General features: G+C 45.8%; 1 protein-coding gene across 11 annotated transcripts in view; it reads left to right on the forward strand.

Annotated features, from left to right (window-relative positions):
• TENM3 (teneurin transmembrane protein 3) overlaps positions 1 to 15,558 on the forward strand; it is a 670,243-nt gene that overhangs the window by 395,662 nt on the left and 259,023 nt on the right. Inside the window, exon 1 of one of the 11 annotated variants that reach the window (XM_070408140.1) lies at positions 11,455 to 11,473. The exons of the other annotated variants lie outside the window; for them this stretch is intronic. The gene's annotated coding sequence lies outside the window, so the exon portion shown is untranslated. Of the gene's footprint in view, positions 1 to 11,454; positions 11,474 to 15,558 lie in introns of those variants that run through there. 11 annotated transcript variants of the gene reach the window in all.

The following is a 15,558-nucleotide window of genomic DNA, read 5'->3' on the forward strand; positions in this document are numbered from 1 at the left end:
CTTCTGCTTTCAAGAGACAGTGGAGGCAACGTACATAGTAAAGGCTTGAGGTCGTTTTAAAGTGAGACCTCAGTGAGATTCCAGGGATTTATTCAAAAAGTATCTCATGTTCTACTAGGTGTGCATAGGAGGTGTCCCGTAAATATTAATTAAATGCGGTGATATCATTTATCGTCGTTCAAAGAGCGCCTTTGCATTGTTGGGCAGAATATAGCAGGGATTCCAGAATGTGCCAGATTGAAACTGGAATTACACATGGCGCTCACGGCCTCTGAGCTGGCCTCGAGGGGCGTGGAGAGAGGATTGTGCGGATGATAAGGAAGTGAGTGCATATTGGATAAGATGGCAAAGGCAACGGCATAGAAAAAGTGGCGATGAATCGTCTCCAGCTGCTGGGAAACATCTGCATCACATGTGGGAAGTGATGGGCGAGGGTATGTTGACAAGTACAAACAAGTGGGCTTGTGACTCATTGGGGGTCACGGTGGGAAAAGTTCGCTCCGGGAGCCCAGACCCAGGCAGGCGAGGAGGAGGGTGGCCGGGAGTGATGAGGGTGGTGGCCGCCCAGCGGGAAGGAGGGTGCTAGATACTGAAAGGGGAGGAGAGGCAGGAGGTGGTGGAGTCTTTAGCTCCCATGATGCAGAAGGGAGTGTGCTTTAGAGCGTCACTAAAGAGGTGGAGTGACTAGTTAGAGCCAGGAATAAAGAGCTTCGGTGTCAGGAATCGGCACGTTATCTAAGTAAATGTATTCTACGTACAAATAGAGATGCTGGACGTAATGCTGGGGAGCCAGGGTGTTCATTGTATATTGTTCGTGTGCTCATGTTGTGTATAGGAAGTCCTGTGGGAAATGACACCAAGAAAACGAGTAAAGGAAGGAATTCGAATCAAGGGGGGTGAGAAGGTGGCAGCGAATGAATCCCAGGGCCATTCTGTACCTTAGCTCGAACCGCCCAGGGTTACAGGATGCTAAGGCGGAGACTGTCAGGAGAGAGGCTGTCATTTCAATTGAGGGTCTAAAGAGGTGACTATAGCCCTAGCTGGTTTGGCTCAGTGGATAGAGCGTCGGCCTGCAGACCATAGGGTCCCGGGTTCAATTCCGGTCAAGGGCACCTACCTTGGTTGTAGGCTCCTACCCTGCCCGGGCCCTGGCCAGGCTCATGCAGGAGGCAACCAATCGATGTGTTTCTCTCACATTGGTATTTCTTTCTGTCTTTACCTCTCTCTTCCACTCTTTCTAAAAATCAATAGAAAAATATCCTCGGGTGAGGATTAACCAAAAAAATATGTTTTAAAAAAAGGAGACTATATACAGAAAGGTATGTAAGATCTACTGTAATGATGTGTAATGAAAGTGGAAGGCATTAACCATGTTGAAATAAGCCAGTCAGTGAAAGGAAAATACCACATGATCTCACTCATTTATGGATAATAAAAAACATTATAAACTGATGAACAAAAATAGATAAGAGGCAGAGAAGCATCGAACAGACTGTCAAACTACAGCAGGAAGGCTGGGGAGTGTTGGGGGAGGGGGTGGTAAGAGATCAACCGAAAGACTTGTATGCATGCATATAAGCATAACCAATGGACTCAAGACACTGGGAAAGGGTGAGGGAGGCTGGGGGTAGGGGAGGCTGGGGGAAGGTCATTTGGAAAAATAAAAAAGAGACATATGAACTATTTGTGATACTTTAAACAATAAATAAATAAATAAATGATAATATAACACTCCAAAAAAAAAAAATAAGTTCGGGAGAATGCCAGGGTCAGCCGCCAGTCCGGGGAGAAGGGGCGTGGGCCCTGGGGTGAGGTAGCGGGAGGTGAGGAGCTGAAGGAACTGGGCACGACAGGGCTTTGCAGCTGCTAAAAAGTATGTTCATTTCACCTCACTTTGGAATGACTCTAATGACATGAATGTTACTCGGCAGTTAAGAGATCATTTTCCATGTTTTGTCTTAAATGAATGCATTACTTTTTGGAAAGAGGTTTTAACACTCCTGAGAGCAGACAGGCTTTTATGGACATGAAGTGTTTGGAATTCTTGACAGTTCTTGCTTCGTCATTCAGGTTGAGGGAGACCCCAAAATTGGTAAGTAAACAGGTTACGTTGACCTTTGGAGCCACAATTGTATTTTGGAAGAGCAATACCTTAGGAAAGCTACTCCCTCTCGTAATGCGCTCTGCCAACCAAAGCGGGAAATGTTTCCTTGCAAAACAGTGCAATTTATTCTCTAATTTCTTGTGTTTACATGATTTCCAAAGTTCACTTTCAAGATTATTTTTACCAGGTAAATATTACGATAACTTACGGTGGTGAAAAGAAGGAATTTCCAAAGCAGTATGGTGTCTTTCCACGCACTCTGAACTAGCCTTCTGTGGTCTTAGCAGTGAGTTGAGCGTTTGGGGCTGTGTGGACTTGCGGGTGGGGAGAACATGCCGAGTCACAGAGTGGGCGTGCATGAAACATGTAGGCTGTGATTGGAGGAAAAGCCAGCCTTTACTGAGTTAAGTGTGAATGAGAACAGCACGCTGTTGGAATGATGGATGGTTTGCTCCTCGCATGCAACAGACTAACGTAATTTCACGAAACCGTTGCTTACCACTTACAATTACCCACAATTCTTTTGCCGTAAAGATAGCAGGATACTCTCCCTACGCAAGGCCTGCCTTCCTCCCTCTCTCCCTCCTTCCCTCCCTCCCTCCCTTCCTTCCTTCTTTCTCTTTCTGATTTTGGAGTTTAAAATTATTTTATATTTTTGTTTTAATTTGGTAAATGTATTTAGTTGTTGAATATTTCATAGCAAAGCTGTAATGGAAGGTAGGAAACTGAAATGATTGACTTCTTCCTTTCCGCCTTCCTTTCCCAATAGCTGTTTTTAGCACTGACGTGAATGAAATACGATGCCCAGAGTGGTTAGAGCGAGTGAGAATTCATTAATTCATTAATTCGGTGCCATCGCTGAGTGCCTGCTGTGCCAGTTAGTGCTAATTTATCATTGAACAACTCGGGGTAAGTTCCTGTCGTAATGGAACTCATATTCCAGTTCTGCAACCAGATAATAAAGAAGTAATTCTATTAGAACTACTGGTAATGGAGGGCCACGAGGCAGCGAAGGCATTGAGCGAAGGACGCAACCGATGGGGTAGCCGGGGGGTGCCTCTGCGTGGATGTGACATTGCACCTGAAAGGTGAGAATGGACCAGCCCAGCCAAGACCTGGGAAGGCGGGCATGAGGGAGGAACATATGGACAAGCCTGGAATGAGGAAAGGACTTGTATGAAGATCAGAAAGGAGGCCAGTGTGGCCGTGGAAGAGTGAGCAAGGCGGAGGGGGTCTGCAGGACTCAGGCGTAGGGGAGGGATGAGAAATGCAGGCTATGCAAGGCTTTCAAAAGGGTTTTGGGCTTAAACAGGGAATGATACGGTCTGATACATGTTTTTAAAAGATCACTCTGGCTGAAGGGTAGAGATGGAATAGATGTCGCCTTCGCAGACATTCAGTGTAATAGGGAAATGCACGACACGTATGTCACATAATACACAGTAGAAAATAATAGACCGAATAAGAGAGGTGAAGACCGGGAGAGTCAGTGGAGACGTGTGTGAAAGGTGTGCGTGGTTTGGACACTAGCAAACACTGGGATGGAGCACCTGGCAGGAGGGCTAGGTGGCAAGTGCGTTTGGGACCAGATCCTGGAGGACCTAGGACCCAACGTTAAGAATTTGGACTGCGCTGGAAGCAGCGGGTGCCGTGGAAGGAAGGAATTGCAGCGGCGTCTCGCAGACGTGAGTTAACTTGGAAGGTGTGTGTAAGCATACAGGGGGGCGTTCGCATTAACTTGGCTGCTAACTAGCCTTGCAGTCTTGGGCCAGGTTGCTTGGTTTTGTCTTTATCATCTCCAGTCCCTGTTATTTTTAAAACGCTATGATTTTCGATACAGTACACACCAGAAACATCTCTAAGGTACCAGGCGTTTAAACTCATTCAGCATTTGAACACTGAGTTGAGACAGTCTGCAGACAGCACTGTTCGATGAGGTCATTGTAGCATTTCTCTGTGGCCCTTGCCCCAGCTCTGTGGGTCCTCATGTTGTTGGTTCGCTTTTGATGAGGAAAACACAATCAGGCATGAAACTGGAACTGGTGGGGGCCGAGGCTCAGGAACCTAGCTGAGCAAAGGTTCCAGATATCTCTTCCCCGCTGCTAAATATACACTATTGAGCACAGTTCTTTGTCTCTACAGTGGCATTGCTTTTTTTCTATGTATATGAACTAAGAGAGGGGTAGATGATCTGTTAGTTATCAGCTAACCCAGGAATTCATGTCAAAGCATAACACTCGGTGGTGTTGCTATTGGTCTCACTATTATTGGCGGGGGCGGGGGCGGGCACTCACCACGGGCCTCTCTCCTACTTAGAAACGGGTAAACCAGTCACCCACGTCCTTGTCTATACAGCAGACTACGAATTGAGGGTGAGACACAAACACCAGCATCTAACGCAAGGGCAATCCTTCAGTTCTCACGAGGTTCCAGTAGACATTTCTGACCACCAGACTGACAACGCAGGATCATACATTGTTGACATCTGGGGGACAACATCTCTATACTTATTATATTGTTATATAAAATACTTGGTGTGCCAGATGACTCTATTCAGATATTTCATTAATACACAAGTGTTGATACAAAAGAAAGATACAGCTTCATTTTCATTTGAATAAGTCACCGCCGTAACCTCCTGAGTAACTTCCTGACGTTGGTAGGGCTGACGTAGGCTACCCTGTGGTTGCTCCCTGCGTCCGTAGGTCTGTGCGGTGCTCTGATTATCTTTGAAATGCCGTCCTCCTCCTCTTTGCATTGGGGAGGGATGGTGTGGCTTACAGCATCCCCATGCCCTCCCGTACCGGCTGGGAGTCAGGAGCTCACCAGACACTAAGTCACATGTAGTTGGTGTACAATAGCGTCTGTCTTGGGGGGGGGAAGGGGTGGCTCTAAGAGGCTATAACTTTTTAAAAAATATATATTTTATTGATTTTTTTACAGAGAGGAAGGAAGAGGGAGAGTTAGAAACACCGATGAGAGAGAAAACATCGATCAGCTGCCTCCTGCACACCCCCTACTAGGGATATGCCCGCAACCAAGGTACATGCCCTTGACCGGAATCGAACCTGGGACCCTTCAGTCCGCAGGCTGACACTCTATCCACTGAGCCAAACTGGTTAGGGCGAGGCTATAACTTTTGATTTCGTGGAAAGATAAATGGGACAGGTTGTGCTCAGTGTGTTGTGTGAGGTTAAATATCTTCATTTATTTTATATCAAATAATTGCTAAAAAAAAAAAATATATATATATATATATATATATGTATATATTTTAAATGATTTTGCTAGTGGCGGGTTTCTGAGGTTGTTCTGGCCACTTTCAGTACGAAATGAACGAACCCTGAGACTCTAGGTGACCCGAGGCCTCGCAGGAGCCGAACCCGCCAGCTCTTGGCCTCACAGCCTCCCACTCCGCATCGATGCCGAGCTGCAAACTCAGTGTCCTGAGCCTCGGTCCCCACCAGTTCCAGTTTCATGCCTGATTGTGTTTTCCTCATCTTTCCTCCTGCTTTCCAATCTAGTGCACAGAACAGACACAGGAACAATTTTGAGAAAAAAAGAGGAAGAACTTAACACATTTGTAGATGTATATGGCCCTTTAGAGCTACTAGTACAAATACTCCAGTGAATCAACAAGAAATTCACTATTTAAAAAAATATTTTTATTGATGTCAGAGAGAGAGAAGGAGAGGGAGAGAGAGATAGAAGCATCAACGATGACAGAGAACCATCCATCGACTGCCTCCTGCGTGCCCCCCACTGGGGATGGAGCCCACAACCCAGGCATGTGCCCTGACCGGGAATCAAACCATGACCTCCAGGTTCATAGGTCGACGCTCGCCCACTAAGCCATGCCGGCCAGGCCAAGCAATTCACATTTTACTGACCTCAGCTGGGAGGCAAGGAAGCCTGCTCTTGGTTTTTAAATACTGTTTTTCAAAGAAAGGTTTGTAATGATGTCTTTCTTTGAATGCCACGTGGTCAGTAGTTTTATTCATTAACAAAGTAAACTTTAAGGTGAAAATCACCCTGAAAAATGATTAAAGGACATATATTTTTATGTAAACGTTGGGAGATATTTATCATAATTCAGTCTGGGACAGGATGTTTGTCAGATGAATGAGGGAATCTCAGGACATGTATGTAGTACATATTACTAACACTATGTGCTTAATTTCATCACCTTAAAAATTTACAGTGAAATTCATATATATATGAAACTATATATTATACATATCTTCCACATATTTAAAAAGTGGTTACAACTTACAATCAGACATTAGCCATAGGATTTTGATGACCTGATATTCTTCTGCATCATTTTGATTGTTTCTTTTTTAAGTTTGATTTCTTTCTTAATTGAGTTTATTGGGGCGACATTGATTAATAGAATTATACAGGTTTCAGGTATACAGTTCTACAGTACATCACCTGTATATGGCATTGTGTGTTTACCTATCCCAAGTCACGTCTCCTTCCATCACCATCTATCCCCGACTGACCCTTTTCTGCCTCCCCCGTCCCTCCATCCCCCTTCCCTCTGGCAATCACCACACTGTTGTCTGTGTCCATGAGTCTTTCTTTTTAAAAAAAAATATATATTTTATTGATTTTTTACTGAGAGGAAGGGAAAGGGATAGAGAGCTAGAAACATCGATGAGAGAGAAACATCGATCAGCTGCCTCCTGCACAACTCCCACTAGGGATGTGCCCACAACCAAGGTACATGCCCTTGACCGGAATCGAACCTGGGACCCTTCAGTCCGCAGGCCGACGCTCTATCCACTGAGCCAAACCGGTCAGGGCGAGTCTTTCTTTTATTTTTTTTCTTAATCCCTTCACCCATCTCACGCAGCCCCCAACCCCGTCCCGTCTGACAGCTGTCAATCTGTTCTCTGTATCCATGAGTCTGTCTCCACTTTGTTAGTTTATTTTGTTCATTTTGATTATGTTTCATATCATGGCACATGCCTCTATTCTAATCTCAAATTCCGATTTTTTAATGAACTCATATAAGGTGGTACTCTGTTATTTTCTGCAGTGCAGAGTATTTATATTTCCATCCGTGTAATTTGTTAATGTTAAAGGGAGGGTGTTTTTTCAAAGTGTTCAAGGATTTGTGGAACACATCAGTGAAAATTGTTTTTCCCCCCAATATTTTCTTTCCAAGGTGGAATGCATTCAGTCGGTTGTATGAAGTCTCGGGGGAGTCCTTTCTAGTAGCTCTAACTTGTGTCCCGTAGACTTTAATGGGGACACCTACAGGATCCACTTCTGACCTGGGGAAGGCTGGGCTAGGATTGCATTACTCTGTCAGCAGGTGCTGCCCTGGACATCGGTACACATTAGCGGGGAGGGGTTGGGATGCGGGACAGTAATTGGAAAGAGAGAAATAAATCCCTCCCTTGCATTTGCTTCACTGATTCCCAGTGTTCCAGGTGAAGCGCACCTGCTGAGCAGCTGAGCACGGGTCCATGCGAGCATCCCATTAATTTCCAAGGAGTGTCAGTGGGCTGCATCCGCCCAGCAGGTGTGCTGAGCTGAGGGCAGAAAGCGGACTTGGGACAGAGTACAGAGCAGAGCAGAGGTAGCCCAGATAGCGTGGTCCTCAAAACAGAAAAAGTGGGGTAGACCTCTCCTTACAAGCCTGTCTCTCTAGTAATTCTCCTGTGATCCCTAATACGACCTTTCTGTGGTATTTGAAGTCACTTTCGAATTATGACAGCACGCGTTAAAATCGTGCCACGTGGTTTGGTAACATAAAGCCAACATTTCCTTGAGACGGCTTTAAAATCCAGCAGACTGTGAAGTTATCCCATTAGGAAACTTGGTTTTGATGACAATAATGAGATATATGGTCTGGTGTCAAAAACTGTCTTCTGGTTGACACAACAATCCATAATTTATAGATTGCCTTAGAAATTAAAAGGCAAAGTCAATTATGACTAATTAGGATGCTGCGTTTGCTCAAGAAGCTATTCTATCCTCTGGGATGAGGGAAGTAATATTCGTGTCAGTCAGGAATCTTCAGCTCGTTTCCCGGCTCTGCCTTCAGCATTTTTCGGTTGCGTTTTGTGAGAACCCTGCGCCGCTGGAAGCCGAAGCCCCTGTTATTTTTAGAAGGAACTGTCCTGGCTTCTGTACATTTATTTGTTCCTATTCTGAGCTGGTCCTCCGTGCCAGGTCTCCAGCGAGGTTCCTGGAAGTTTCGCCCGATGATTGCTGAATCAGTCGGAACTGCGCTGTAGATCACGCTGGAGAAAACAAGAATAACCCGCGTCACAGCCTCAGACAGCCCTGTGACTCCTGGTGGGGTCGGATTCACATGCCCAATAGAAATTTTAAATGCGAAAGATCGTCTAGGTATCCAATCCTTTTTTTCACATTGGACCTGCATTTGGTTTAAACAGGTAAAAGCCACAGTTACCTGCCAGTGAGACTGGAAGACCAGTTTATAGAGTGAAAAGGAGTGGTCTAGATTTTCCTATGGTTTTAATATCAAAAGGAGATGAAAGGCTGCTCTTCCTTCTAAGGACAGTAAGTTATTAGAAAAACAGAAAAGTCTACCCCGTGCGACCTTCCTAGGAAACGTAATGACTTTACAAATTAATAGCCGTGGATCGAGCCATCGGCGAGGGCCCCTGGTGCGTAGCTTTGATCATCAAGCAGTTTCTATGGGAAGCACGTGTGTTTCAGGTTGTGGAATCGGCCACGAGGCAAATACATAGCATGGGCTTCTCTCCTTATCTGGGGGGAAGGAAATTCTGGGGTAACATCAGGGCTTGTGTGTTCAGGAAGACAAGCCGCCCCAGGGTGTTGGAATCCTGTGCGGAGTTGTTATCCTTTTTAGATATTTAGGATCTCATTTAGTGGGAACGCTTTCAGAGGATGACCGAGGGCGTGCGCCAATGACAAAAGCTCCTTGGAACAATTCAGGGCATGCTTCATGCTTTATGAAATGGGATTGCAGAAATCCTCTCAACACCGACGTCCCAAATAGCATTAAAACACAATTTCCTTTGATAAGGCGCGCAGGCACTCCTAGGGAAGGCCATCGCACTCCGAGTGCCACTGTGTCAGCATTCTGCCATGTTGTGTTGCTCGCAGCCGACATTAATCCATTAAGGGTGCGAGGGTCATTTATTTTCCCCGTGAAGTCATTAAATGCCATTATTGATTTCTGTTCAGCCCGTTAGCTCGTACCTTCGTTTTATGAGCATTGTATATATTAATGCTCAGTCTTGATTTCATGCACTTTAAATAATAGATACCATATTTGAACTTAGAGCTGACAATGAAGTTAAAATAATAACAATTACGGAAAAGAAATCCTGTTGATTGGTTTACTCGTCAAGATTATGTTTAGTAGAATTATAAAATAACGTTGATGCAACTAGGCCCTGGCTGGTGTGGCTCAGTGGTGGAGAGTCAGCCTGTGCAATGAAGGATCACGGGTTCGATTTCCCAGTTGGCCATACCTGGATTGCAGGTTGACCCCAGGCCCTGGTTGGGGCATGTGCAAGAGGCAGCTAATCAATGCCTCTCTCTCTCTCTCTCTCTCTCTCTGTCTCTCTCTCTCTCTTTCTCTCTCTCTCTCTCTCTCTCTCTCATCTATGTTGCTCTCTCTCTCTCATCAATGTTGCTCTCTCTACCCCCCTTTTTTCTCCCTTTCACTCTCTCTAGAAATCAGTGGAAAATATATCCTCAGGCGAGGATTAGCAAACAACAACAAAAAATGTGTAGCTGTACATCTTCAGTGTACTGTTTGCTACATGGTGTAAATAGATAAACAAGTTAATAAAACTGTAATGTGGGTCTTTATACTGTTCTTCTTTTACTGCTGCCATTTGTATAACTAGTTGTACTATTGTCTGCAGATTTGCAGATGGTCTATTACTCGTCCACTTTCTAATTTCCTACTTCCTCCCACATACATGAAGACAAAGAGTAAACACTTAACCGGATTCCTGGTTCTGCAGTATGTTAAGGAAGATGATGGGGGAGGAAAATAAAGATACCAACATATGACATTCTGTTTTGCAAACAGATGGGTAATACTACATGGGCTTTTGTTATAGAATTATTTTATGTTAAAGTGTTTCATTTAATGGAAATGATATAGAATTAACATTTCTTTACAATTCCTTCAAATAATTTTATTTGTCAAGAGAAATGGCAATATAGAGAACCCTGTACTTAACAGTTCCTGTCTTTTGTTTTTTTAAGACCGGTCATTTTTCCTTAATACATTGTATTTGTGTTTTACTTACAGGCATACTTTAATAGTACTAGGAACTTTTAAACTTTCCTATTTTGGCAGTGTTTTACATATTTCTCTGCCCGGCTGGTATGGCTCAGTGGTGGAGCATCGACCTATGAACTTGGAGGTCACAGTTTCCTTCCCAGTCAGGGCACGTGCCGGGTTGCGTGCAGGAGGCAGCCGATCAATGATTCTCTCTCATCATTGATGCTTCTGCCTGTCTCTCCCTCTCCCTTCCTCTCTGCAATCAATAAAAATATTCTTTAAAAATAATAAAAAAATAAATCAAAAAAATATTTCTCTTACCCACCCTTTTAGAACTGGATATGGAAATCAGGGGTTGACATAGCAGTGAGATGGTGTTTATCAGCTCACCTTCCTCCCGGGAAGTACTAGGTGGTGAAATGCTTGAGCCTCTCGTGCGGGTGCGGCAGGACCAGGACCGAGTGGTACCCCGGCCCTTCCGGCAGCATCTTTGGAGAAGTCGTGTGCTCAGCACTTTCCCGTGGGCGTCTTGCCTGGCTCATTGAGGGGAGCCTGAGCAAGGCTGTGATCCTGATGAATTATGACAAGCCTCCTGCCCGTCAGGCAGAGGTTCCCGCCTTCCTCCTTCCAGACAGAAACTTAATGGAAGATGCTCAGATGGGCGAGCGCTCTGGCGATACCCGTAAGTGCTCAGCCTTTTTCTGATGTGACTATTCAGAGCGCCGTGAGCTGCAAGTGGCGCGTTTCCGATCGCCTCCTGCCTAGTGCCGGGTGACTTCCCAGAGACCCTGCGCCGCAGCTGCGGAACATGCCTGTTTGTTTATTTTTCACCTTGGTCCTGGTGGAATGCTGACCCAGCTCATCTTCCGGACTCGCCGGCCGGAGAATGGTTTCACATTCATAGCTCTCGCCTGTTCTTTCAAACACACACACAACCCAACAGAAGCGTGTGACCGGCCACTTTCATAACAGAAAATAGGGAGAGCGGGTTCTTTCGATTCCTTTCACCGTGGAGGGGGGGAGGGGGGCTGTTCATGAAGAATTTGGTGAAAAATGAAGACTGTCTCGCCTATTTTGGATGGATGCCTGTGAGCCCAGTGGAGAGAGCATAGACCGCCCTGGTGAGTGACGGGCTGCCTCAGCGATTCCCCCCTGGTCGGGCGGCTCATTATGTTAAACAGCCCAGCTTTGAAGCCGCAGACCTTCTCCTTTGATGCGGATTGGCCTTCATTTGCTGGAATGCTCCAAGTTCACAGCACTAAAGTCATTTCGAAAACCGGGATGTAATTACAAAGGTAGCTTATGCTTACCAACAGCTTTTTGGGATCAATTTAATTATCATTACTCGTGGATACTGTAAATTGAATATCCCTTCCCTAATTACATTAAACTCCGGGGTGAGCCGCGTCCGCGTCTCAATGAGAGAAGTTCACACTCTGCTATAAATAGGAGGCTTGTTCTCTCATTCGGGCTGACCCGGGGAGCCCCGCGTCCCCCCATGTTGTCAGGTGAGCGCTGGAAAGACAGTCTGTAATGAGCTCTGTAATGAGGAGCGCGGTATAATGGCCCTTTGCAAAAAAAAAAAAAAAAGCCCATTTATTCGGCGTTTTCTTACTGCAGGATGGAATTAGAGTTGGTTGTGTATGGCCAGACCCCCTCCCCTCGCCCTTTTTTTTTTTTTTTAAAGGGGCCAGTCCCACTGTTCTTGGTTGACTGGGATGTTGCTGGGAGTTTGAAGCGGTTTCATATTACCGGCCCAGCTTAATGGAAGCCACCATAGAAGTGGGGAATTAGTCCTGCCCTTTTAAACGGAGCTAATTTATTCAGGGACGAGGAATGCTCTTTCGCCTGCTTTTCCCTCCTGCCCACCCCCTGTGCACAAATGATACCCAGGAATGTATTCAAGCCACAGAAAGTCTGTACATTTTCTCAGAGGGGAATAGGCGTTTTCTCAGACGCCGAGAGACAGGGAGCTTGTTCTCCTGTTGGGGAAAGCCGGCCTTGGGTCCGTGGCCGCGTGTGTCTCGGGTGAGCGCCTGTGGTCTGTTGAGCTGGAGCGATTTGGTGCTTAGGAAGAAACAGAGGTGGTTCTGATGAGAGGTCGCACTGCTTCCGGCTGTGACGGTCAGTGGGAATTTCAGTGCGTGCGTAGCTACCAGCTTTCCTTTACAATTGTGTTTTTTTCTCAATTGTCGCTTCATTCAAAATCTGCCTCGTGCAGTTAAACCTCTTGGACGTGGAAGCGTGGCTACTTATTTTCGCAGAACCACGCCGGCTGCGTGTGCCGGAGGACTTCCATCAAAGCCTGCAGCAGGACAGAGCGGGGCTGGGTCTGAGGCAGCTCCCGGGATGACTAGGAGAGAGTTTTATTATGCAGACAAGTAGCAATCATGGGTAGGGAATGGCCAGGTTTGAGCCTGGGATGAAGACACATCCTTCTGGATTTTCTAATGAGATGTGTTGTAGAATACAACAGAATAAAGGGGGGAAAATGTAGACTTTGTTACGTCAAAGCATTAATGAGTGTGTTTGAGCTCTGAGTTTTCGAAAAGCGGTTGCATTTTCTAGTAAATCTATTGGGAGTGGTGTTTTCACAGCTGTTTCAAAATAGTGTCAGCCATACTCAATTCCGGAAATTCACTGTGGATGGGATACTGCATAACAACTTGAAAAATCTTTGAATTTAAGTATGTCTTTTAATACCTTTTTTGAAAGTAGTTTCTTAAAAAATATGGAGTCCCACCTAGCAGTTGAGTGGTTAAAGGTATGAAATGGACGCACAAGTTTTCCTAATCAATTCACACAGGCTCAGGAATTATGTCTCTAATATCAACAGACTGACTAGAGGAAACCTAAGTTTAAAAACGCAGTTGTATGCTTTGAGACAATTAGTCACAGTTACCAGTTGTGTCAGTCCATTAGTGGTCAAGTTTTATTCTTCTGCATAAAAAGCCATCCGAGGGACACCTTTAAACATAGATGTATATAGATAAGGGGGAAATGCAGAGTCCTGCACACACAGGGTAGGACAAAGGTAGGTTTATGGTTGTTTGTATGGAAAATAATCCAAGAATAAACAGTAATACAAGATTAAACTCTGTTTCATGTACTTACAACTGTAAACTTACTTTGGCCCCACCCTGCATAACTCTTCCTGAAAAGGAATCTTGATAGAGATCCCATAGGTCAGTACAGTGTGTGTGTGTGTGTGTGTGTGTGTGTTTATATCAATAGTCGAGCAATGAGACCCCAGGGTCATGAAAAATAAGGAAGGAATGGTTTGAAGCTGATTTAGGCATTGATACAGAAGATGCTTTTCCTGTGCAGAATTAAATAGAGGGCTGTGTGTGTGTGTGTGTGTGTGTGTTTTAGCATCATGGCTACATGACACGTTATAGTCATCAGAGTTGAGGTTCTCAGTCCAGAGTTTGTGGAACCAAAGTGCATGTAAGACACAGACCTCTGGGAGGAAGGCGCTGGCTCCTGCAAACTCTCTGTGACACCCAGCCCAGCACCCGGATGGTAAGAGCTTCAACCTGGATGATAATTGACACACATTATGTTTAGCTCAGAAACGAAGGGCGGTTAGGCCCAACTGCTCCTCGTCCTGTATCCTCACTTCCTGAGAAATGTTATGCATTGAGGGGTGTTTAGGCTGCTTGGTGGCTCCGTTACCCGTGTCATGATCCTTTCTGAGCACACCAGTTGTGTTTCACTGAGATGCCACCGAATGGGGCAAAATCTTGCTAAAACCTGTCTCCAATTAGTTGTATGTTTCCAGCGGCTTCTATGCATGCTCAAATTCTATTAAAATATTTTCTCCGGACTATATGAAATGACTTTTTAAAAAAGTCTAGGTTTGGTACAAAGCGCCAGATGGTGTAGGCAATGGTAAGCTGGTAAACTTGGCCGTAGGCACGTTTCCTGGAAGAAGCAGTAGTTTCGTCTGAAGGGATAGGGAGCCCTTGCCTGAGCCTGCTGGTGCTCTCTAGTGGAATTCTTGTAGAAGCTTGAGAGTGAGCGTGCAGAGTGTGGGCCCGGCAGAGTCCCTCGCCTGCACGGTGGCAGACCTGCCAAGCGCTGTGGTCATGAACTTGGGCGTGAAGAAGTGCATGGAGGCTGAGGTGGTGCAGGCCGGATGAGCTGGGGAATAGCGTGGACCAGGGAGGGTGGGAGCATTCGGACCTAACGTGGAGGGTAATCGAGAAGCACGTAAATCAGAGCCTCCGTGGGGAAAGGAGCCTTGACGTTTAATTTCCACCCTCAGCCTCGGAGGGGCCGCCCCCATTTCTCCGAGGGCACGAGCCCGCCTCCCAGGAGGGGCCCGGTTTCCCAGCAGCACAGAACTGATCAGGAGGCCGCGGGTACTACTTGAACCCCGCTCTGCCTCACGCCAAATGGTTCAGTGAAAAGCTGCCTCCCACGCTCCCTGGCCCAGGGGCCTGGCTGTCGGTGTCCACACGGAGAGATAGTCAGAAAGGGAACCCGTTCTGCTCCTGTTTCTTCTGTAAATTCCTCTCATCGCCACGCATCATACTCTCCCCCCAGAATCTTCATCGCTCGCCCCAGCGTCATTGCAGATGATGAAGTCTCCGTGAAAAGTGAGCTCTCCATGCACATGCATCTTCCAGACAGCTCCTCAAGCCTCCACTTGAAGTTCTAGAACTCTCCCTGCTCACGGCGCCGGGGAGCTGAAAGAAATAGGCAGCCGATAGATACCAGGATCTGCCGTTTAATAGTGTTTACCGACTACCTGGAAATTGTATATAAACCCAACGACAGGCCAGATTCCCAGCTGCTAAAACCCCTACAGCCCTCCTCCCAAGATATATTCTTTTCTTCTTTTAAACGTTTACAGACTATAATAATGTGGGATACATAGACCTTGGGTAACAAATGTCATCATAAAGTATTTATGTGTTTTTAAAAGGAATCTCAGAAAAGCTATTTCCAGCGTGTACCTCTTGAAATAGAGACAGGGCCGGAATCCAAAAGAAGTGGAAAATATTTATTTTAAAGAAGACACTCACATGGCCTCTGGTTTACTTAACCATCACAATATTGTTCCTGAGTGTCAGTGGTCTGGTCTGTGCCTGGAGCTGCTGCAAGCAGCGTGGATCCAGGGAGTGAATGTTCCAGTAGCTGAGACATGACACTGAGCGACACTGAGGCTGGGCAACTCTCTGGAGTCTATCAGTGATGGTGG

This window comes from Myotis yumanensis, unplaced genomic scaffold (genome assembly GCF_028538775.1).
Source record: "Myotis yumanensis isolate MYYU_CA2020_CCGP unplaced genomic scaffold, mMyoYum1.0.hap1 SCAF_3, whole genome shotgun sequence".
Taxonomy (NCBI): domain Eukaryota; kingdom Metazoa; phylum Chordata; class Mammalia; order Chiroptera; family Vespertilionidae; genus Myotis; species Myotis yumanensis.